Source organism: Chiloscyllium plagiosum, unplaced genomic scaffold (genome assembly GCF_037043375.1).
Source record: "Chiloscyllium plagiosum isolate Xiang-an unplaced genomic scaffold, Cpla_swu_hap1 HiC_scaffold_48, whole genome shotgun sequence".
Lineage (NCBI taxonomy): Eukaryota > Metazoa > Chordata > Chondrichthyes > Orectolobiformes > Hemiscylliidae > Chiloscyllium > Chiloscyllium plagiosum.
This window is the reverse complement of record NW_028270186.1, coordinates 45,264,551-45,290,118: the sequence shown is the minus strand read 5'-3', so window position 1 is coordinate 45,290,118 and position 25,568 is coordinate 45,264,551. Positions and strand designations below refer to the sequence as shown.

The window sequence follows — 25,568 nt, the reverse complement described above, 5'->3', positions numbered from 1 at the left end:
TCTAAATGGCCTCTCCCTTATTTTTAAACTGTGTCCTCTGGTTCTGGAAACATGCTTCCTGTCCCCAGAGTGTCCAACCCTTTAATAATCTTGGAGGTCTCAATCAGATCCCCTCTCATTCTCCTAAACTCAAGTGTATACAAGCTCAGTCGCTCCAATCTTTCAACATGTGATCATTCCGCCATTCCGGGAATTGACCTCATGAACCTACCCAACACTCCCTCAATAGCCACAATGTTCTTCCTCAAATGTGGAGACTAAAACTGCACACAATACTCCAGGTGCGGTCTTACCAGGGCCCTGTACAGCTGCAGAAGGACCTCGTTGCTCCTATACTCAATTCCTCTTGTTATGAGGGCCAGCATGCAGTGAGCTTTCTTCACTACCTGCTGTACCTGCATGCTTGCTTTCATTGACTGATGTACAAGGATACCTAGATAACGTTGTACTTCCCCTTTACCAAACTTGACTCCTTTTCGATAGTAATCTGCCTTCCTGTTCTTACCTCCAAAGTGGATAACCACACAGTTATCCACATTAAACTGCATCTGCTATGCATCCGTCCACTCACCTAGCCTGTCCAAGTTAACCTGTATTCTCATAACATCCTCCTCACATTTTACCCTGCCACCCAGCTTTGTGTCATCAGCAAATTTGCTAATATTACTTTTAATATGTTCATTTATATTATTAATGTATATTGTAAACAGCACCGAACCTTGTGGTACCCCACTAGTCACTGCCTGCCATTCCAAAAGGAAGCGTTTATCACTACTGTTTGCTTCCTGTCAGCCAGCCAATTTTCAATCCAAGTCAGTATATTCCCTTTTGTAAATCCATGCTGACTCTGACGAATCCTATTACTGCTTTCCAAATGAGCTGTAACTTCATCTTTTATAATTGACTCCAGCATCTTTCTCACCACTGACATCAGGCTAACCGGTCTATAATTCCTTGTTTTCTCTCTCCCACCTTTCTTGAAAAGTGGGACAACATTAGGGCGGCACAGTGGCACAGTGGTTAGCACTGCTGCCTCACAGCGCCAGAGACCCGGGTTCAAATCCCGCCTCAGGCAACTGATTGTGTGGAGTTTGCACGTTCTCCCCGTGTCTGCGTGGGTTTTCTCCGGATGCTCCGGTTTCCTCCCACAGTCCAAAAAAATGTGCAGGTCAGTTGAATTGGCCATGCTAAATTGCCCGTAGTGTTAGGTCTGGGTGGGTGCGCTTCGGCGGGTCGGTGTGGACTTGTTGGCCCGAAGGGCCTGTTTCCACACTGTAAGTAATCTAATCTAATCATTAGCCACCCTCCAATCTGACTCTACATCTCCTGATTCTGTGTCTCCCCCTTCGCAAGGGACTGAACGTCATCCCTCACCAACAGGGCCATCTTATCCACTCTGCCCATCAGTCTGTCCTTTTGATAGCACTGCACTGCATTTATTTCAGTGCAAGAGGTTTGACAGGGAAAGCAGATGAGTTTAAGATATGGTTTTGAACATGGGATTGGGATATAGTGGGTATTACAGAAACGTGGCTTAGGTTGGACAGGACAGGTAGCTTAATGTTCCAGGGAATAGATGTAAGAAGAAGGATAGAAAGGGGGAATAAGAGAGAAGGTGGAATGGTGTTTTTGATTAGGGATAACATTATTGTTGTGCTTAGGGAGGATATTCATGGGAGTTCGCCCGGTGAAATTACTTGGGTGGAACTGGGAAATAGGAACAGGATGATCACCTTATTGAGGTTGTCTGTGTGGGTTTCGTCCGGGTGCTCTGATTTCCTCCTACAGTCCAAAGATGTGCACGTTGTGTGGATAATCCAGGCTGAATTGCCCATATTGTTCAGGGATGTGCAGGTTGGGGGGATTGGCCATGTGAAATGCAGCGTTACAGGGGTAAGATAGGAGGCTCAGAGGGTCAGTCTGGATGTGATGGGCCGAATGGCCTGCTTCCACACTTGGGATTCTCTGACGATAATTCTACTACTTTTAAAATAGTTGCAGAAAATAATAGACCAGATCTAAAAGTTGGTGTTCGAAGTTGGACAAAGGTGAATTTTGACGGTACAAGGCGAGAAATTTCAATATTTCTTTGCAACCCCCAGGTAAAGGGACGGCTGGAAAGTGGGAACATAAGAACAGAAGGAATAGGAGCAGGAGTAGGCCATCTGGTCCCTCACGCCTGCACTGCCATTCAATAAGGTCAGGGCTGAGCTTCTCATGGCCTCAGCTCCACTTTCCTGCTCCCTCACCATAACCCTTAATTCATTTCCTGTTGGCAAATCTACATTTTGCCTTAAAGGCATTCGAGTTGATAATGTCAACTACTGCACTCAGCAGGGAATTCCACAGATTCATAACCCTTTAGCTGAAGAAGTTCCTCCTCAACTCTGTCCTAAATCAGATACCCCCTTATTTTGACGCTATGCTCTCTCGGCTGACGCCCCCCCCCCCCCCCCCTCCAGTGGAAATAACCTCCCTGCTTCTATCTTATCTATTCACTTCTTAATTTTATTTTTTTCCAATACAACCTCCCATTCTTCTAAATCCCAACAAGTATAGTCCCAGTCTATACAATCTTTCCACATACACCAACCTTCTCAAATCCTGACTCAAACTAGTGACCCTCCTCTGTATCCCCTCCAGTGTCAGTACATCCTTGCTGAAGTAAGGAGATCAAACCTGTACATAGTACTCCAGGTGTGGCCTCACCAGCACCCTGTACAGCTGCAGCATAACCATCCCTCTAGCAAGGAAGGTCAATAGACCCTTCACCATCTCTTTTAGTCCCCTGGGATGCATTCCATCATGGCCAGGAGACCCATGTACTTTTGGGCTGTTATCTTTCACAACACTACCTCTTTACTGAGAATGACTCTTTCCATGTCCTCATCTGCCATTGCCTCCATAGGCCTGTGAAAATGAGACAACAAGAGAACATAGACAGTATGTTCCTGTTATTGCCAAGTCTGGTAGGTGTAGAGAATGCTGTGTGTCTAGAGAAATTGAGGGTCTGGTCAAAAAGATGAAGGAGGGATATGGCAGGTACAGACAGCTGGGTTTGAGTGAATCCCTCGGAGTTTTGGGGCAGTAGGAGTACACTTGAGGGAAAACAGGAGGGCAAAAAGCATGCATGAGAGAGCTTTGGGGGGAAAGAGGTTTAAGGACAATCCAAAGAGATTCTACAAAACACGAAGGACAAAAGAGTAACCAGGCAGAGAATATGGACCCTCAAAGATCAACAAGGCTGTCTGTGGAACCACAGAAGGTGGGAGATATACTATCTGAGGATTTCATGTCAGCTTTTACTGGAAGAGGATATGGAAGCTAGAGACTTTGGAGAAATAAATAGTGATAACTTGACAACTGTCCATATTACAGAGGAGGTTGTACTGGATGTCTTACACATAAAGCTGAGTAAATCTGTGGGACCTGATCAGGTGTATCCCAAATCTTTGTGGGAAGTTAGGGAAGTGATTGCCAGGCCCTCACTGAGATATTTCTATCACTGATAGCCACAGGTGAGGTGTTGCGAGAAAGGTGATGAGGAAAGCCAGGGAACAATAAACTGGGGAGTCTGAAGTTAGTGGCAGACAAGGTGTTGGAAGGAATTCTGAAGGACAGGTTTATATGTAATTGGAAAGGCAAGAAGTGATTAGGGATAGTCAGCATGCCTTTGTACATAAATCACTAACTTGGACTTCAGAAAGACATTCAAAAAGGTTCCACATGACAGACTGGTTAGCGAGTTAGCCACCTTGGGATACGGAGAGAACCAGCTGTTTGGATACAAATTGGCTGGAAGGTTGGAGACAGAGGGTAGTGCTTTTCGGACTGGAGGCCTGTGATGAGCAATATGGTGTAAGGATCGGTGCTGGGTCCACTGCTTTTCATCATTTATATCAGCGATTTCTATGTGAATAAATGAGGTATAGTTAGTGGGTTTACAGTAAACATCAAAATTGGAGGTGCACTGGACAGCGAAGAAGGTTACCTCAGAGTACAATGGGACTTCAATCAAATGGGCTGAGGATTGTCAGATCGAGTTTATTTCAGATAAATGTGAGATACTCCATTTTGGAAAAGCCAATGAGGGCAGGAATTATACACTTAATGGGAAGGTCCTGGGGATAGTTGCTGAACAAACAGACCTTGGAGTGCAGGTTCATAGTTCCTTGAAAGTGGAATCATAGGCAGGGTAGTGAAGAAGGTGTTTGGTGTACTTGCCTTTACTGGTCAGTGCATTGAGTAGTGGAGTTGGGACGCCATTTTGCGGCTGCACAGCACATTGATTCAGCCACTTCTGGAATTCTGCTTTCAGTCCTGGTCTCTCTGCTATCGGAATGATATTGTGAAACTTGAAAGGGTTCGGAAAAGATCCGCAAAGATGTTGCCAGGGTTGAGGGTTTGAGCTATGTAGGTAGAGGGTGAATAGGCTGGGGCTGTTTTCCCTGGAGCATCGGATACAATTGTGAGGGGCATGGATAGGGTGAAATCCCAGGGTCTTATTCCTAGGATATGTGAGTCCAAAGCTTGGGGGCACAGGCTTCACAGGAAAAGATTTAAAAGGGATCTAAGGAGTAATGTTTCTAGCTGAACATGGTACGTTTATGGAATGAGCTGCCAGAGGAAGTGTGGAGGCTGGTACAATTACCCAATTATGCCTTTGAGATGTTGTATGTGATTAGCAAAAGTTTAGAAGGATATAGGCCAAGTGCTGGCATATGGGATGAGATTAATTTAGGATATCTGGTCGGCAAGGACAAGTTGGATGGAAGAGTCTGTTTCTCTGCTGTACATCTTTATGGCACTAATAAAATTAAGATGGGTTTCTCTTTTATGGAGAGTTAACAGAAGATCAGATAATTCTCCTTGGAGCTGAGAAGGTTAGGCAGTGATTTCGACCAGGAGCAGATTTGTTTCCAGGATATTTAATTTACAGAGAGACAGAGGGAGAAATTATTAATGTCACAATTTTTAGTAACTACCTTCAGGTAACTGGCAAATAATGCAGGTTAAAAATGTGAAGATTATTTTACTCACTAAGTTCTGATCATCTGGAACAGTTTGACCGAGAGCTGGATGCAGATTCAGTAGTTATTGTCAAAACAAATTTAGAATTTTAACTTTTTTAAGGAAGGATTTGGAGGGCTACAGACAAATGGGAGGTGAGTTGGGATAGACTGGTACCATCTCAGAGGGAGAGAGTACAGCCCCAATGGGCTGAATAGCCCCAAACCCCTATGCTCTGTGTTACTGCCCCATTCACTGTGAATGATGAAGCTCATCCCAGGACAGAGTCATAGAGACCTATAGCATGGAATTAGACCCTTTGGTCGAACTGGTCCATGCCGACCAGATATCCCAAACTAATCTAGTCACATTTGCCAACACTTGGCACGTATCCCTCTACACCCTTCCTATTCACATACCCATCCAGATGCCAAGTGGTGTAATTGTACCAGCCTCCACCATTTCCCTGAACAGAAGATTCCATACTTGCACCAATCTCGGTGTGAAAAAAGGTGCCTTTAGGGTCCCTTTTAAATCTTTCCCCTCTCACCTTAAACCCACACCCTCTCGTTCTAGACTCCCCCACCCCAGGGAAAAGACCTTGTCTATTTTTCCCATCCACACTCCTCAGGATTTTATAAAACTCTATGAGGTCACCCCTCAGCATCCGATGCCCTTGGGAGGAGCCCACTCATGTCACAATGGGGCCCGGGTGATTGACAGCAGCTTCAGACCAATAGAAGAATTGGCGTCATCCTCCAGCCAATGGGAGTGAATTGGGGTGAGTCCAGCAGGCCAACACGTGGCCATAAGCTGTGCAGGCACAGTGTCACGGTGAGGGGGGACCTAGTGAGTGTGAAGGGAATGGGAGAGACTGCAAAGTCTGGGGAAGAAATGGAGCTATTGTGGACTGGGAGGGTTTATAAATGCACGGTTTTAGGCTGCTAGACCTGAATAAGAAATTCCTTGTAAATTATAACCAAAAGAACTGCAGATGCTGTAAATCTCTCTCAATAACCAAAAGGTACTGGAAAAGCTCAGCAGGTCTGGCAGCATCTGTGAAGAGAAATCAGAGTTAACATTTTGGATCTGCTGACCCTTCCTCAGAACTGATGTTACTGAAAAGAAATGTCGGTTTATATGCAGAAAGTAGGCGTTAAGGAGTAAATGATAGGTGGTGATAGAGTCCAAAGAGATGGGAGCAGTTGGACAAAGGAGTGGATAAAGATCTGGCTGGGGGAGGGTGAATAACTGTTTATGGGGACAGTTAGTGGCTAACCATAGATAATGTGTAATGGTAGGCTATGCGATAACAAGGCCTGGTATGTGGGTTAAAAGGCTAGGGTGTGAGGAAATTGGAGAGTTCAGGACCTAAAATTATTGGATTTGATACTGGGGCTAGAGGGGTGCAGGGTCCCCAAGTAGAATATGAGGTGTTGTTCTTCCAGCTTGCATTAACGTATGGCGCTGGAAAAGCACAGCAGGTCAGGCAGCATCTCAGGAGCAAGAGAATTGACATTTTGGGCATATTCTTTTCATCAGGAATACCGGGATTGGTGGGGGAGGGGGAGTAGTAAGAGGGCTGAGAGATAAATAAGAGGGATGTGTGTGGTTGGTGGGAAGGGAGCTAGGAAGGCAATTGGTAGATGTAGGTGGAGGGTATTGGAGAGAGGGTGGAGTGGATAATTGGAAAGGAAGATGGACAGGTGGGACAGTTCAAGAGGGTGGTGTCGAGTTGGAGGGTTGGATCTGGGATAAGGCAGGGGAGGGGAGATGAGGAAACCTTGATTCTGTGGTTAAAGTGTCCCAATGTGGAAGATGAGGTTTTCTTCCTCCAGGCGTCGGGTGGCTGGGATTTGGTGGTGGAGGTGGCCCAGGACTTGCATGTCCTTGGTGGAGTGGGTGGGGATGTTGAAGTGGTCGGCCACAGGATGGTGGGGTTTGTTGGTGCATGCATTGCAGAAATGTTCCCTGAAACATTCCGCAAGTTGGTGTCCTGACTCCCCAGTGGAGAGGAGACCACATCGAAAGCAAAGGCCATAATAGGTGAGTTGTTTGGATGTGCAGGAAAATCTCTGCTGGATGTGGAAGGGTCCTTTGGAAGTGAGGGAGGAGGTGTGGGCACAGGTTTTACACCTCTTGCATTGGCAAGTGAAGGGGCTGGGAGTAGGGTTGTTGGGAGGCATGGATCTGACTTGGAGTTCACAGGGAATGGTCTCTGTGGAATGCTGAAAGGAATGGAGAGGGAAATATATCTCTGGTGGGATCTGATTGTAGGTGGTGGAAATGGCGGAGGATGATACATTGTATCTGGGTGGAAGGTGAGAACTGGGGGGGTTCTATACTTGCTGCAGTTGGAGAGGTTTGGTTCAATGGCAGAGGTGTGGGAAGTGGTGGAGATACACTGGAGAGTATTGTTGACCACATGGGAGGGGAAATTGCAGTCCTTGAAATACGGGGTGTTTTGGTATGTTTTGGAGTGTTCTGCCAGCTTGCATCAAGCTTCACTGGAACACAGCAGTAAGCATGAGACAGAGATGTTGGCCAGGGAACAGACTCATGTGTTAAAGTGACAGGCAACTGGAAGCTCGGGGTCTGTTTTGCAGCAGAACGTAGATCATCAGCTGCCATTTCCAGCACCTCCACTGAGATGCTGCCAGACACAGGTTCCTGTCCCCTCCATTAACAGCTATGCACCCTCCCAGGCAGATTGTTATCCACTCCTTTGTCTTTCCAAATGTTACTGACTCTTTTGGGCTCCATCCCCACCTATTATTTACTCTTTATATCCCTATCTCCAAAGATATGCAGGTTAGGTGCATTGGCCCAGCTAAATTTCCCGTAGTGTTCAGGGATGTATAGGTCAGGTGCATTAGTCAGGAGAAATGTAGAATAAGAGGGTCAGGGAATGGGTTTGGTTGAGAAACGCTTCAGAGGGTGGGTGTGGACTTGTTGGGCCGAATGGCCTGTTATCACACTGTAGGGATTCTAATTTTCCCAGCTGCCGTCAGTTCTGAGGAAGGGTCACTGGATCTAGAATGACCCTTGGTGTGTGCAGGAGGAGGAAACGGGAAAGGGGAGTTGGATCCGGTTTAGACTGGGAGGGTTTAATTACACTCTGTACAGGTAGTTAGGCCTGAATTAGAAACTCTTGGTCCCACGTTTACAGCAAATGGGAAAATGGCTGTGGCCCTCAGGCGGTGATAGGTCCTGGGTTATGGCTGCCATCTTTATTGGGGGCAAGGTACAGAGAGGCGCATAGACATGTCCTCTTCCTGGGTGGGGGCGGGGTGATTTCAAGAGGAGCATTTACACATCAAACACATACCAAGAGAAATATTTGTCTTTACTGTTCAGCCTGCACTGACTGTGAGTTTTGTTTTGTCAATTCATTTTATAGGATATTAATTGAGAATAATTGAGACAGGGATCCCAAAAGCAATATTCTACCGTCAGCAGGGTCATCAGGATCTGAATACCATTGGCATTTGACTGTGGAAGGTGAAAGGTGTGTCTGTTCTGTCTGTGGGAAAGTATCTGGTTTTTATTTCAAGCAAAAAGCAGAAAGATGTTCAAATTAGTGGTTGGATCACCCTTGGGGTTTGTGTTCAATTCTGGGCCCTGCAGCTGTGGAAGGAGGTATTGGCCTGAGAGGGAGCACAGATTTATCCAAATTACACCTCGTCTCTTTATAGGAACTGTCAGATTTAGACCCAATCACCCACTTCATGATGTTAATCTGTAAACTCCTTATTTTCAATTCCTGCAAACTTCTCATTAAAATTCCTTATGGACTCAAATTCCAGCACCATTTCAGGTGGAATGTTCCAGGTTCTGACAACTGTCTGTTCATTCAGAAACTGCTGAAGTCCTTGTTGACTCTGGGATTACAAAGGGCTGAATTGAGAGATGAGATGCTGTTCCTGAGCTCCCATTGAGATGAATTAGAACAGTACAGGAGGCTGGGGCAATGTAGGTATGAGCAGACAATGAAAATGATAGGGCTGCACTGTGGGTGCTGATTGGCTAAAGAGAGTGTTTTGGAGTTGGTTGTAAACAGAGCGAGGGGAGACAGGGAGAATGTGAACTACAGCTTCAGTTTTAGTGCAGGCCATTCAGAAATTCACATGGTCCCAATGGGAACAGCCAAGTTGTAAGCGATACCTGCTGAGTTTTTTTTTAAAACAGTTTTTAAAGTATAAAATATCAGCTTAAGTAAACATCGGGACTTTTGATTATAATGGAAATGTTTGAAGAGAAGGAAGGTTACTAGCTCATTTAAATTCTCCTAATGGGAGTAACTAACTGAAACGAGAGAGACATTGTGATCGGAGACCTCAGACCAGTGGTGTGCTCCTCTTGCACAATGTGGGAAATAAGGGGCACTTCCTGTGTCCGTGACGGCAATGTGTGCAGGAAGACTGCCCATCTGCAACTACCGGGAAACTGCTTTTCAGACCTGGAGCTGAGAGTGGACTCACTGTGGAGCAATACTGAGAATGTTATGGACAGCACGTTTAGTGAGTTCATCATACTGCAGGTGAGGGTTGCACAGGCAGAAAGGGAATGGGTGACCATCAGATCAAGTAAGAGGCTCAGGAAGGAAGTGCAGGACTCTCCACTGATCGCTCCGCTTCTCAAACAGATATTGTGCACCGCTTGGGATTCTATAACGGGGGTGGACTCTCAGGGGAAATCAGCAACAGATGATGACATGACACCACAGATAGCTCCGCTGCACAGAACGGGAGGAAGGAGAATGGCAGAGCTGTAGTGACAGGGGATCCACTAGTCAGGGTCAGTGACAGGCGCGTCTGTGGCCACAGACATGAATCCAGGACAGTTGAACTGAACCCAGGTCCATTTATTGATAAGTGCACAGACCAATAAAGGTCAGCGTCCCAAATACAACCTTCAGCACTTGATCACCCTGAAACTCTACTTTCCAGGGACTGTGCACTTGTTCTGAGCCCTTCAGAGGGATTGAAGTGGATGCGGAGAAAACAGGAACAGGGTTGTGTTGTAGATCTACAAAATAACGGTCACCCTCCCCTCTCGGTCTCCCCCCTCTGTCTCCCACCTCCCATTGTGCCTCCTCCCCACCGCAGGGAAAAGACCTTGTGTATTTACCCTATCCATGCCCCTACTGATTTTATAAACCTCTATAAGGTCACCCATCAGCATCTGACACTCCAGGGAAAACAATGTATTTATCCTCTCCCTGTAGCTCAAATCCTCCAACCCTGACAACGTGCTTGTAATACTATTCTGGCCACTTTCAACTTTCACAATATTGTTTTGATAGGAAGGAGACCAGAATTGCACGCAATATTCCAAGCATGACCTAACCAATGTCCCTGTACAGCCGCAATATGACCTCCCAACTCCTATACTCAGTGCTCTGACTAATAAAGAAAAGCATACTAAACACCTTCTTCACTATCCTATCTACCTGCAATTCTGCTTTCAAGGAGCTATGAACCTGCATTCCAAGGTCTCTTTGTTCAGCAGCACTCCCGAGGACCTTACCAGTAAGTGTATACATCCCGCTAATATTTGCTTTCCCAAAATGCAGCACCTCACATTTATCTAAATTAAACTCCATCTGCCAGTCCTCAGCACATTCGACCCTCTGATCAAGATCCCGTTGTAATCTGAGGTAATCCTCTTCACTGTCCACTACACCTCCAATTTTGGTGTCATCTTACTAACAATACTTCCTATATTCACATCCAAATCATTGATATAAATTATGAAAATTAGTGGATCCAACACCGATCCTTTGTGACACCCCACTGGTCACAGGTCTCCAATCTGAAAAGCAACCTTCCACCACCACCATCTGTCTTCTACCTTTGAGCCAGTTTTATATCCAAATGGCTAGTTCTCTCTGTATTCCATGAGATCAACCTTGATAACCAGTCTCCCATGTTGAACGTCTTACTGAAGTCCATGTAGATCATTTCCACTGCTTTGCCCTCATTAATCCTCTTTGTTACTTCAAAAAAATTGACTCAAGTTCATGAGACGTGATTTCTCATACACAAAGCCGTTATTAATATCCAGGACTTAACTCTGTACATTGGGATCTGTATCACCCAGTTATGAGTGTTAATATTCTGTATAAAGTTCTCATACACCAGGTTTGTGTTGGTGACTGTGTATTGAGTCATGTTAATATAACCGACACAGGTAAGTTCCATTTGAAAGGCAGTCCCTATATCCCGAACCCCGCTCCCATCTGCTCTGTTTCCATCCCCACCATAAACAGTAAGTGGGAGGAGCTCATGGAGTTTCCATGTGAGAGAGATTGAGAAAATCTTCCCTTCTTTCCACTAGCCCACCAGGAAATGGTGGTAGTGTCCTTACCTCTGAACCAGGAGGATCGGGCTCAGAGTTGAATAACAGCATCTTTGAAAAGGCTGATTGGAAAACGTGCCCAAGCCGCCAGGCCATACTGTCTCCCAGCTGTCCCTGCCTGAGCCTCCAAACAGAACCTTCCTGTAGTTTCTCTCCTGTCAGATTCTCCCATTGCTAACTTTGTCCAGGGTCCCCTCCTACTGCTGCACTGATCCTGTCCCTCACTGACCTGTCCACCCCCCAGTGTCATCCACATTCATTCATTGTTTACAATCTCCAGCCCCGCCCCCTCCACCCTATTGGGCAGCAGCTGCTGTCAATCACCCAGCTTCGTGTGTGATCTGGAGCATGTGCTGTCGGAGGGGAGACCAGTGCACGGGCGCAGTTCTGGCCAATTGTTGGTGTATGTGCAGGGCTGGTCAGGGCCAGGAGGGAGGCTGTGCGTGTGTGGGATTAATCTGTCATTCGCAGTTTCCTCCCTCTGGGAACAGGACCCAGGGAAATGGCCCCTGCCCCTGATATCGTGACAAGTGGTCGGCTATCAGTGGGGGGAGCATTTTGCAGAAAGTTATCAGAACTCGTGTGAAGATTCAGGAATGTTATGGAAAGGAACACAGATGGGCCTGCAATTAAAGTTCTAATTTGGTTCATCTTAGTTCAATCAGATATGACTTGGCCAGTGTGTGCAGGATGGTTCTCATCAGAGGGTCCGTGTGGGGGGAAATAAATAAAATGTTCCAGATTGGGCCAAAAAAATCAGTTTGGTTCTGACCAGGAAGGAAACCTGGGAGGTGGGGGAAGGATTCACCAACATCCAGGAGGCTCCGAGTCAGACTCATTGATTTGATTAGATTAGATTTCCTACAGTGTGGAAACAGGCCCTTCGGCCCAACCAGTCCACACCAACCTTCAGAAGAGTAACCCACCCAGACCCATTTCCCTCTGACTAATGCACCTAACGCTATGGGCAATTTAGCATGGCCAATTCACCTGACCTGCGCATATTTGGATTGTGGGAGGAGACCTTTTTTTGGTTCTTAGTCTGCAGGCAGGAGCGAGGAAGCTGATTTCAAAGAGAAGAGAGTGTGTGTGAGAACTGGGTGTGGAGGAAAAGCGTGAGGAGATTGGTTTGGATTTCAGTTCACATAAGAGAGCAATTGTGAGACTGAGATTTAAAGCTTTGGGGGAACAAAGAACCTTCAATTTAATACTCTCACTGTCTTATGAATTTCCATCCTGTGTTAACGGTGGTGACCTGTTTTCTCTGTTGTAGGGTTCTGAAAGGGCGGATTTGTGGATGAGAAATTCAAATTGAACTTCACGTTCCGTTTTGAGAGTTACTTGATCTGTGCCGATCTGAATATCATTTGGCCTTTTCATGTGGAAGGAAAGGTGTGTATTCTGTCCATGGGTGAATATTTCAAATGTCAGTGTGTCTGGAAAAATTACTGAGACACAGCCAAGTCCATGTTAGTGTGGTGACTGTGGAGAGAGAGTTCATTTGTTGTTAAAAGTCTGAAGAAACATGGCACATTTCCCAGGAACAATTAAGCTACAGATTTGTTTTGTATGAGGACAAATTTTGAATTAACCATGCAACCAGAAAGACACAAGGATACCTGCAGCATGAAAAATGCTATGAAAACAGGATTGTTGTGAAGGAGTTAATTATCGATCATGGCTTGTATTCCATTGGCGTTGTCACGTCGGTTCCAGTGCCATGGGGAAACACTGGAAATGTGATGAGTGCAGTGTACGTTTCAGTTATTAAACTGGAAAAAGTGCATAAGAAATTTACAAGAATTTTTGCCAGGACTCAGGGGTCTGAATTATAGGGAGAGGTTGGACAAGCGAGGATTTTTTTTTTGTTTACAGCAGTGGAAATAGAGGGTGATCTTTTCTGGAAGTATATAAGACCATAAGAGGCTTGGGTAAGGTGAATGCACTCTGTCTCTTTCCCAGGGAATCAAGGAGTGGAGGACATCAGTTTAAGGTCGGAGGAGAAATTATGAAAGGGAACCTGAGGGTCAACAGTCCTACACAGAGGGTGGTATGTATATGGAATAAGGGACCAGTGGAAGTGGTTGAGGTGGGTACATTAACAACATGTAAAAGACATTTGGACAAATACATGGATCGGAAAGGGTCAGAAGCAGATGGGCCAAGTGCAGGGAAATGGGGTTAGCGTGGATGGACATTCTGGTCGGCATGGGCCAGTTTGGGCCAAAGGGCCTGTCTCTGCTGTAGGACTCTGACTCCAAGTATATTTACTATTTCTCCTGCTATCTCTGCTAGCACCCTGGGATGTATTCCATCAGGGCAAAGAGACTTGTCTACCTTTAGCTCCATTAGATTGCCCAGTTCTAACACTTTCGTGATAATGATTGTTTCTTGGTTCTCACCTTCCTCAGTTTCCTTATCAATTACTGGCATGTTCTTCGTATCCTCCACTGTGAAGACTGACTGCTGTGTACTCATATTCCTGAACCTTGCTGGATAGGAATAACTAGGCACAGAACTCTGAGAGGTCTTCTTTGAGTCTTTATTGGTGAGACATAGCAGTTACCTGGATAGTGTACATGCAGAACACCTCCAGGCAGCATCAGGTAACTCCCCACCTGTCCGATGTGCCGCTCCCATTCTTATACCTTTGTGGTTTGTGGTTTTGAATGGACGCTGTCTCTCAGTATTATCTCCATGGCAATGGCAGTTAAAAGTCGAGTTCAGCTCAACACTTTGTGGTTAAACCACATGCCCCTCCCCCACGGCCCTGTGGCTCAGTCAGGTAAATGATAGGCACTTCAGTTTCAGTGGGGTTATCTGTCAGGATTATGAAGTGGAAGAGCCGGTGTTGGAGCGGGGTGGGCAAAGTTAAAAACCACACAACATCAGGTTATAGTCCAACAGGTTTATTTGGAAGTACAGGCTTTAGGAGTGTGCTGGGATTTGTAACTTGATCAGGATTATCTCTATGGTAACAGTTAAGTGCTTCAACAATTACAGAGGCCATATGTTCCCCACACAATCGGTTCCCCTCTAGCAGTGTAAACTGCTATTCTGGCCCTGGGGATAGCTGCTCATCACTTTTCTCCCCCAATCCCATCTAGCTTTCTGTTGATCTTTAAAGTTTTTCTCATCTCCTAGTTTCTCCTTGGTCTTTGCCAATTTGTATGCTTTCTATTTCAATTTGATAGACTCCCTTATTTCCTTAGCCATCAATGGCAGATTACTCCTTTTCCTACAGTCCTTCCTTTTCACTGATATATACTTTTGCTGAGCAGAATGAAAAATTCTTTGATATTCCTCCACTGTCTGTCAACTGTCCCACCGTAAAGTCTTTGCTTCCAGTCTACATTAGCCAACTGCCTCCTCATCCTATTGTAGTCTCCTTTGTTTAAGCACAGAATCTGTATTGGATTTATTCTTCCCGCTTTCCAACTGTATTCTAAATTTGACCAGACTTATCACAAGTCTTTTATCAGATTACGAGGTGAGACGATGTTACCTGGGTGTTTTGGTTTTCATTGTCAGAGACCTTGGCTTTGTAATAAAGTACAGGATAGATATTCACAACAGAGTATTCTGGATGGTGTGAATTTACTACACAATCTAAAACCATAAATCACTGTCTCCCCTCAGTTTAAAATTGCAAAATCATTATCTCCCACACGCTTCCTCATCTTCTAAGTTTGAAATGCTAATCCCCCTGACTATCCTACTTTTCCCGAAAATCTCCTTTGGCGAAGGTGGTCAGTTTTGGATTCACCTTTTCAGTTATTACCGTAAGAAGATAAGCACTGGGCACAGGAGAGGGAATGCAGCCCTTTGAACCAGCCCCACCATTTAATACGGTGATCATTGAGCTCACCTCGGTCTCAGCTGCTCTCTCTCACCCTTCAACTCATTGCAAATTTAAAATCTGTATTTCTTCATTAAATTTGCTCATTGCCCTGGCATCCACCTCATTTTGAATAGGGAATTCCACAGATTCACAACACATTGAGATAAGTACATTCTTCTTCATGAGAATAGAATAGAGTCCCTACAGTGCAGAGTCCACACCAACCCTATGATGAGCATCCCAGTCAGACCCACCAATTCCCTGTAACCCTGCATTTCCTGTGGCTAATTGCCTAAACAGCACATGCATGGAAACTGGACAATTTCCTTCTGAGTCTCCTTCTGAGAAGTGAGTCTCACTTCTGTTGTGGGCAAAATCTTAGAGAGAATTGTAAGGGATAGGATTTATGAACATCTGGATAGGAATAATGTGATCAAGGATAGTCAGCATGGTTTTGTGAAGGGCAGGTCGTGCCTCACAAACCTTATTGAATTATTTGAGAAGGTGACTAAGGAGGTGGACGAGGGGAAAGCAGTAGATGTGGTATATATGGATTTTAGTAAAGCGTTTGATAAGGTTCCCCATGGTGGACTACTGCAAAAAATACGGAGGTATAGCATTGAGGGTGAGTTGGAGGTTTGGATTAGGAGTTGGCTGGCTAGAAGAAGACAGAGGGTAGTAGTTGATGGCAAAGGTTCATCTTGGAGTGCCGTCACTAGCGGTGTTCCGCAAGGATCTGTTTTGGGACCATTGCTGTTTGTCATTTTTATAAATGACCTGGAGGAGGGGTTAGAAGGTTGGGTGAGCAAGTTTGCGGATGATACGAAAGTCAGAGGAGTTGTAGACAGTGAGGAAGGATGTGGCCGGTTACAACGGGATATAGATAAGCTGCAGAACTGGGCAGAAAGGTGGCAAATGGAGTTCAATGTAGTTAAGTGTGAGGTGATTCACTTTGGTAAGAGTAATAAAAAGATGGGGTACTGGGCTAACGGTCGGATACTTGGTAGTGTGGATGAGCAGAGGGATCTTGGTGTCCATGTACACAAATCTTTGAAAGTTGCCACCCAGGTAAATAGTGCGGTGAAGAATGCATAAGGCGTACTGGCTTTTATTGGTAGAGGAATTGAGTTCCGGAGTACTGAGGTCATGTTGCAGTTGTATAAGACTCTGGTGCGGCCGCATCTGGAGTATTGTGTGCAGTTTTGGTCGCCATACTATAGGAAGGATATGGAGGCATGGAACGGGTGCAGAGGAGGTTTACCAGGATGTTGCCTGGTATGGTAGAAAGATCGTATGAGGAAAGGCTGAGGCACTTGGGGTTGTTTTCATTGGAGAAAAGAAGGTTTAGGGGTGACCTGATAGAGGTGTACAAGATGATTAGAGGTTTAGATAGGGTCGACAGTGAGAATCTTTTTCCACGTATGGAGTCAGCTATTACGAGGGGGCATAGCTTTAAATTATGGGTGGGTAGGTAGAGGACAGATGTTAGGGGTAGGTTCTTTACTCGGGGAGAAAGTGAGGTCTGCAGATGCTGGAGATCAAAGTTGAAACTTTATTGCTGGAACAGCACAGCAGGTCAGGCAGCATCCAGGGAACAGGAGATTCGACGTTTCGGGCACAGGCCCTTCTTCAGGAAGGTTCTTTACTCAGTGAGTCGTGAGTTCATGGAATGCCTTGCCAGTAGCAGTGGTGGACTCTCCCTCATTATGGGCATTTAAGCGGGCATTGGATAGGTATATGGAGGATAGTGGGCTAGTGTAGGTTAGGTGGGCTTGGATTGGCGCAACATCGAGGGCCGAAGGGCCTGTACTGCGCTGTATTCTTCTATGTTCTATGTTCTAATTTAGCATGGGCAATGCACCTAATCTGCACATATTTGGACTGTGGGAGGAAACTGGAGCACGGCTGGAAACTCGTACAGACATGGGGGGGAATGTGTAAACTCCACACAGTCGCCTAAGGCTGGAATCAAACTCAGGTCACTGACGCTGTGAGGCAGCAGTGCTGACCACTCAGCTACCTCTGCTTAAAATCTGCTCCTCCTTATTAACCTCTCTATCACCCAATTTGCTGAATCTATATTCCTCACGTCAGAAATCAGGTTGTGGAAACGTATGTCTCCATGAAACCCAATGACAGCCCATATGTCCTGTGTGTCTGAATGGGGATTTGATAGACAACACCCTCCAGCCCACACTTTTCATTCACTTTCCAGAGACAGGGCTCAAGTAGCTTCCTGGGGACTACAACTCCCACAGTCCCTGAGGCAGGGACCACACGTGTGTGGGGAAACCCGGCACTGTACATGTACAGAATGTGGGCGGATTTTGGAGCATGTGCTTTGGGGTACCGAGCGGAAAGTATTTCACACTGTGATTGGCTGGAGGAGTAACATATCAGCTTTTAGTGTTGATCTGCCGGGGAGTTAAGGTGTCACCACACCCACGTGGGACCAAGTTCCATCCCCAATGCGTCATAATGCTTGGGAATCGACCAATGGGAAACCAAGGATGATCTAACCCATTCTCCCAGACTGAAGGTTCCTCTTCTGTCCAGGATCTGCCACCTCCCTGTCTGTTTCCTTTTGTTTCATTCTGCTGTTACATTATTGACTTGCAGCAACTGAAGGGAAAGGAAGTGAACCCAGAAAGGGTGCAGAGTCTAACCAGGGACGGGAAGTGGTGGCATGGATCTGTTTATCAGCAACTCCATGAGAATGTGGAGGGTGTACATTAGGGGGTAGCAGAGTCAGAATGGAGGGAGAGAGTAAGTGGGCTGCAGGGTTAAGGTTTAGGGAAAGACAAGGAAAAATATGTTCCAGAGAAACGAGAATTGTCTGTTCTGAATTTCTAATCTGTACATATTCCTTTATACAGGGTGCTAGATGGTAAAGATTCACAGACTGAAATCTCAAAATCATGTGCAGATTGTGATTAAGTTAACCAGCATTTGACGAACCAAAGACTGAGAGTCAATCGGCCAAAGTCCTGCAACACTCTCCCTCAGAGCATTGTCAGTCTATCAGCACCAAATGGACTGTGATTGGTTCGAGACAGCAGCTCGCTACCATCTTCTCTAGGCAACTAGAGATGGGGAATAAATGCTGGTTGAGCCAGTGATGCCCATATGCTGGAAATGGTTTCTATCTCTCTTTACTGAAACCTGATTGTTACTGCAGGATGATGAGGGATGCTGAGTGCATGCTTCAGGAGGCAGAACCATCACATTACCCCTGCCTATACCCACACAGTAACTCAGCAACGGCACTGGAACAAAAGGCAATGAAGCTAAAGGAGGACTTAGATATAGTTCTTAAAGGTAAAGGCATCAAAGGGGATTGGAACACAGCAGGAACAGGAGACTGAGCTGGATGGTCAGCTGTTTCCCATTGAATGGTAGCGCAGGATTGAAAAGCCGAAAGACCCCTCCTGCCCCTATCTCCCAGCTCTGTATATAACCATGGAGCCTGGGTAGGAAGGAGTAGGCAGGACAGGGACTCTCCAGGAGATTGCACTTCCACATCAGTTTTCAGTGAGGGATGGTTTGATGGACTTTGTTTAACATTTGTCTTTAATGCAAAGTTTGTAAATTTGGTTTTAAAACATGTAAGAGTTTATTCCACGATAAATGAAACGAAAAGAAAAGAAACAAAACGATCTGAATATAACAGTTTTAAAATTTCAACGCCGTATAAAACAAAATCCCGACGACTCCCGGACACCATCACTTTCCAGTTACTCAAATTCCAGGGAGATATTCCCCCCCTGACTGAACCTTTGGTTTGATTTAACTGCTTTTCTGTTCTCGTTCTGTGAGCTGTGGAGTTTTCTTTTTTCCCCATTTCTCCGACCCAGAAGTGTTATAACAGCAACCTCCCACCATCAAAATCATCATTACGCCATTATAGCAGTAAACCACCTGAATAACAAATTGAATATTTATAAACAAAGCCCATTATGGGCAAAGCAAACCATTACGAGTGGCAGAGTGGGAAAGGACGAAATCAAAGTAGAGTTGGGGGTGAGGGGGCAGGGCTGGAGATAAAGGGGTGCCCACCTCTATCTAAAGGCATTGAGAACATTGATACACACCACATGCTCCTTCTCCAAGGACACCCTGCTGTGTAGCCTTTATCCTCAATCATAGAATAGAATCCCGACAGTGTGGAAGGAGAGCATTGGCCCATCAAATCCCACCAACCATCGGAAGAGCATCCCACCCAGACCAATCCAGAGTAACCCTGCATTTCCCATGGCTGATCCACTAGTCTACACAATCCTCGACACTGTGGGCAATTTAGCACGACCGATCCACCTAACCTGTACATCTTTAGTCTGTGGAAGGAAACCGGAGCACTGGAGGGGACCCACACTATCATGGGGAGAATGTGGGAACTCCACACAGGCCGTTGACCAAGGCTGGACTCCAACCTTGTGCCTGATGCTGTGAAGCAGCAGTGCTACAATCACAATTTAAATCAAAATAGATGATCCCTGCTCACTGTCACATTGCTGTTTGTGGAGACTTACTGCCCAAAGAGACATCCCAAAATTCAGAAAGTGGCAATATAAATTCAGTCAACTCCAGCCCAGTTAATGTGATTAACAACCACAACATCAATACTCCAACAGTGTCATCATGTACAAGGTCCACTTCTGACGCTGATGAACAGTAACTCCAGAATCAGAGTCCTGCAGTGATGTGTGAACTCTACCCCACACGGAGCAGGTGGATGACCACTTTCCTGTGTCCACTCACTGGGCTCTCAGTCGTGTTGAAGACTCAGCAAATCCCTTGTCACGCAGAGACGATCCTACCCAGTGTGAACGCGCTGGGGTCTCAGGGGACAGGATGTATAACTGAATCCTCTCTCCCACACTGAGCATCTGAATGGCCTCTCCCCTGTGTGGGCTGACTGGGGTCTCAGGGGCAGGATGAATCACTGAATTCCCTCTCACACTGAGTATCTGAATGGCCTCTCTCCTGTGTGGGCTCAGTGGGGTCTCGGGGGATGATGCATTTGAGTGAATCTCTCCCCACACACTGTGAGAAAGTGAATGGCCTTTCCCCAGAGTGAGCTCGGTGTTTCAGCATTTCAGTGGACCTAGTGGATCCTTTCCCACACATTGAGCAGGTGAATGGCCTCTCCCCAGTGAATGCACTGATGTCTCTGCAGGTGAGAGATTTGAATGAATTATTTCTCACACATGGAGCAGGTGAAGGGTCTATATCCTCTGTGCTACCTCTGGTGCTTCAGCAGATTGTAAGATTTAGTAAATCCCTTCCCATCCATGGGGCAGGTGAATGGCCTCTCCCCAGTGTGACTGTCGGTGTGTGTCCTGCCGGGAGGGGTAAGCGAATTCCTTCCCACAGTCCCCACGTTTACATACCCTAGCCCTGGTCCCGTCACATTGGTGTCTTCGCAAATCACATGACCGGTTAAACATTCAACTGCATGCAGAGCATAGGAATGATTTCTCTGTTCTAGGCATGCTGCTTCCCTTTCCATATTACCGATAAGGATCAGGACCTGCGGAATTGGACGACCCTGTAGTTGATGTGATGTTAAAGCTGAGTTTCCCATGTGGAGCTTTCTCTTTGTAAAACTAAAAATTTCTCCATATCATTACTACAACTCCCAACACCAGCTCTCACTTCAGTCCTCCTGAATTTCTAATTTTGGACTAATGCATTGACCTCAGTAATGTGCCTTTCTCTCACTCGTTTCTGAAAGTAAATTAGGACCATTTTGAATAACTTTACAAGAAGGACCCACACCTATTCTATCATGTACGAGTTCTAACCCAGGGGAAGTTTATTGCCATAATGCTCTGACCACTTTGCCGGAGCCATTGCAAGTCAATTCTAACAATTATCAATAGATTTTATCTAAACAGGATGCCCACACAATGGACACTCAATGCCCGTAAGTTAAGATTTATTTTCTTGAAGCCCCTCATGTGTCTGGCAATCTGGCTATACAATTGAAGATATTTTATACAGTGACCTTACAGTCTCAATTGCCAGTTCCAGTCCATGAAGCAGCCAGTAACAAACCGCAGTGAATTGAATTCTAACAGCAGCATTGCCCTGGCAGGAGAGATTGCAGAGCATGAAACTGTCTTCTCTGGAGTATCTAAAAGGAAACACTTGAAATGAACAAACTTCTTCAAGAGCTCGATGGGATAAAGACAGCAAGGATGTGCTCCCTGGCTGGTGTGTCTAGAATGAAATAAGCGTTAACTGTGGTATCTTTACCCAGCATCCCCTTCAGCTGCATAAATGTTTGAGAATTAGTTGCTGCTCTTATTCCACTCTCTTGATCACCCCTGTTTGTAACTGCTGTAATGTTGGTGGCTGTGCAAATTGATAACATTTGATTCAATCCATCCCAAAACCTTTCTGTATCTGTGTCTCACTTTTGTTCACCAAGACCCTCATTCAATCTGACCTCTTTGCAAACCCTGCCCTGATATTTCCTTCGAGGGCGCAGAATTAATTGTTCACAGAATTATTACAGTGCAAAAGGAGGCTGATTGGCTCATCAGTTCTCCAAAGGATCACCTCACTGAATGCGATTCTTCTGCCTTTACCCCATAAACCTTCCCATTCATCCTCTTCCAATGACTGTTCAATTCTATCCTCTTCATTGTACCTTACTCCACCACACTCTTTGGCAGTGCATTTCTGACCATAAGCTTTCTCTGCATGAAAACATTTTGTCTCATGTCCCATGTGCTTCTTTTGTCAATCCCTTTACATCGGTGCCTCCTCATTATTGATTCTTTCATGCATGTGAACAATTTGTCCTGATCTACTCTCACTAGATCCCTTTTGCAGATATCTTTACGCACCATACCCTGGGATAGTGACTACATCTCTCCCGGTCACAGGAGAGCAGTGCGAGACCATTCAGGTGCTCTCATTCTGGGATTGGGTTCAGGACATTATTCAGCCTCGCTGTACTCCAGTGAATACGCAACAGGGAGAGCTCATTCACCTGCTCTCAGTGTGGGATGAAATTCACTCAGATATCCAGCTTGATGAAACACCGGCGAGTTCACAGGTAACCACAGTGATCGGATTTATTTTGTTTGTTCGTGGGATCATAGCATCACTTCCTGGGGCAGCATTTGTCATCCATTCTAACTGCCCAGAAGATGGTTCAGAGGCATCCCCATTATTCAGGGTCTGGATTCACATGCCGGCTGGACCAGGTCAGAAGTAACAGTTTCCTAGACCCAGTGACATTAAGAGTTGATTTATGGTCTATTATCCTATTTTGGAAATGATAAAGAATAATATTTGCAGTTGAATTAAAAGTGCAAGACCAAAATGGGTTTTAGGGCTGAAAATGTGTTGCTGGAAAACTGCAGCAGGTCAGACAGCATCCAAGGAACAGGAGAATCGACGTTTCGGGCATGAGCCCTTCTTCAGGAATGAAGAACGGCTCATGCCCGAAACGTCGATTCTCCTGCTCCTTGGATGCTGCCTGACCTGCTGTGCTTTTCCAGCAACACATTTTCAGCTCTGATCTCCAGCATCTGCAGTCCTCACTTTTTTCAAAATGGGTTTTATTCTAATTGAGCATGCCCTCCTGTTTGTTCAGTTGTTATTGACAATCTCATCCCCCTCTCACAGACAACCTGTTCCAGATAGTGTTACAGAAAAGGCAGAATGGTCAGCTGCAGCTGGTCACCTGACCCCAACGGTTCACTCTCCACAGATGCTACCAAATCTGCTGAATTTTTCCAGCAATTTCTGTTTTTGTGTCTGATTTACCAGCATTTGCAGATCGTTAGTTTTTCAATATTGATCTTGTCTGTTGCAGAAAAGGCAGAAAGATCAGCTGCAGGTGGTCACCTGACCGGTCACTGGACCCAAAGGTTCACTCTCCACAGATGCTGCCAGATCTGCTGATTTTTTCCAGCAATTTCTGTTTTTGTTCCTGATTTCCCAGAATTTGCAGATGTTTCGTTTTTATATGTTGGTCTTGTCTGTTGCAGAGGAGTTTATTGATGAGTTTGGAGAGTTTTGAAAATTGCAAGTTAGGCCAGAAATTAGCCATGATCTATTGATTGGCAGAGCAGGGTTGCAGGGTTGAATAGCCTCCTCCTGTTCCAATGAAATTTGCCCATCTGCAGCTTTCGGCAACATTTCCCCTCACTGCTCAATTCACTTCCATGTCTAACACACTTACTGACTGAACAAAACTTCTGTGTTTGAGCTAAACCTGCTAATGTTCAGTGGCTCCCTCTCCTGCCATCCGGGTTTAACTTTCATCATGGAATGTTGTCTCGTATTACTGCGGGAATGCCCACAAAGGACCCAGCCTGGAGTCTGTATCCCCTGGGATCCACAAACCCGGTTTATTTCCTTCTTCCTCTTTCAGTCTGGCTATTGAACTCTCGGTTTAATCCATTTTCCTGTCATGCTCTTTAACATGCCCATGTGGGTGGGCTAGAGGCAGCTGGGAGTTAATGAAGGGAAGTGGGGATTAAGCGGAAGCACGAGGAGAGGCGACAGCAAAGACAGTTCTCATTGTAACGGCAGAGTTTCTCCGTGACCCAGTGAGTGGTGAGGCACCTGAGATTGTGGGGGAGGAAGATTCAATCAGGGATTTGGGAAAACACTCAGATACTGACCTGTCCACCTGATTGTTAACTCAGACAGATAGACAGAAAGAAAAATGCACATTTAGGTAGCAAATTTGATGACCTGGGGCATTGAACCATGCTCCAGACCCAATGATTCCCACATCAAATCTCTGAACACAAAAACACAAAGCTTCCTACTTGTAAAAGGCTGTCTCTCAGCCTCCTCTTTTCTTGAGAAAAGAGTTTTGAGCTGTTCAGCATTTCCTGGTGTTTATAATCTCTATGCTCCTGTAAGTTTCGTGACTGAACTTTTATTTTCCTGTTCCTTGTGAGTGACGGCAGCAGCAGAAACAGGTCCTGACTGTGAGTGGTTTTGGTTGGAATATTTGTATTTACAAATTCATTCTCAGCCTCACCTAAAGTGAGAAATTGATGTAAACAGAAGGAAAGGAGTGAGTGAGCACCCACAGAAACACAAAGGCAGCATGTGTACCTGAGCTGAATGAACCGGGCATCAGGAAAATGTGATGACAATCACAACTCGTTCGAACCCCTGAGGTGCAGAAAGAGGCTACTCAGCTTATCGAGTCTGCAATGACCTGCTCTCCCACCCTATCCCCATAACCCCACATTTACCATGGCTAACCCAACCCACCTAACCTGCACACTACAGACCATGTTAGCACAGCCAATAGAGCAACCCTGCACATCTGTGGGAGAGCACACAGATTACATAAAAATGCTTGGAATTGTTGATGAATTCTCACATATACCTGACTGACGCAAATGCTGTGTTTTTGAAAATAAAATCTGGGGGAAACTGCAGCCAGAAAGATTTCCGATTATCTCTGGAGGAAGAGAATTCAAAACTCGTGCCATTGTCCCGGGGGGCACAGTGAAAGTTACAGAGGCCTGCGAACCATCAGAAATGTAACAGGTTGTGAGGAAGGTGGGGGTGAGACAAAGACAAAATGACAGTCTGTCACACGGGGGAAGGCAGGAGAGATTAAATAGCAGAAATGGTAGTGCCTCAAAGCCACGGGGAATGGAGTTAGGGCTGGGAAACAAATAAGGAAGCATGGTATGCAGCTGTCAATGAAAAAACAGGTTATAACACGAAAGGCCGAATTCAGAGTCTGAAATTATTGCTCTCATTGGTGAATACAGAATGCTGTAAAGCCTGGGTAGTTCTATGACAGCCAACACAGGCAAGGACTGATTCAGGATAGTCAACATGGCGTTGTGCATGGGAAATCATGTCTCACAAACTTGATTGAGTTTTTTGAAGAAGTAACAAAGAGGATTGATGAGAGCAGAGCAATAGATGTGATCTATATGGACTTCAGTAAGGCATTCAATAAGGTTGCCCATGGGAGACTAATTAGCAAGGTTCGATCTCATGGAATACAGGGAGAACTAACCATTTGGATATAGAACTGGCTCAAAGGGTGGTGGTGGAGGGTTGATTATCAGACTGGAGGCCTCTGACCAGTGGAGTGCCACAGGAATCGATGCTGAGTCCTCTACTTTTTGTTATTTACATAAATGATTTGGGTGCGAGCATAAGAGGTACAATTACTAAGTTTGCAGATAAGAGCAACATTGGAGGTGTAATGGAGAGCGAAGAAGGTTACCTCAGATTACAGCAGGATATGGGCCAATGGGCTGAGAAGTGGTGATGGAGTTTAATTCAGATAAATGCGAGGTGCTGCATTTTGGGAAAGCAATTCTGAGCAGGACTTATTCACTTAATGATAAGG

At 45.6% G+C, this 25,568-nt stretch overlaps 1 long non-coding RNA gene across 3 annotated transcripts in view; it reads left to right on the top strand.

Moving 5' to 3' along the window:
• Positions 1–18,493, top strand: part of LOC148135902 (uncharacterized) — a 28,272-nt gene extending 9,779 nt beyond the window's left edge. For all 3 annotated transcript variants that reach the window (XR_015754864.1, XR_015754863.1, XR_015754862.1), the window contains 2 exons: positions 12,644–12,762; positions 18,088–18,493. This is a non-coding gene — a long non-coding RNA (uncharacterized LOC148135902). The remainder of the gene's footprint in view (positions 1–12,643; positions 12,763–18,087) is intronic.
• Positions 18,494–25,568: the final 7,075 nt, after the last annotated feature.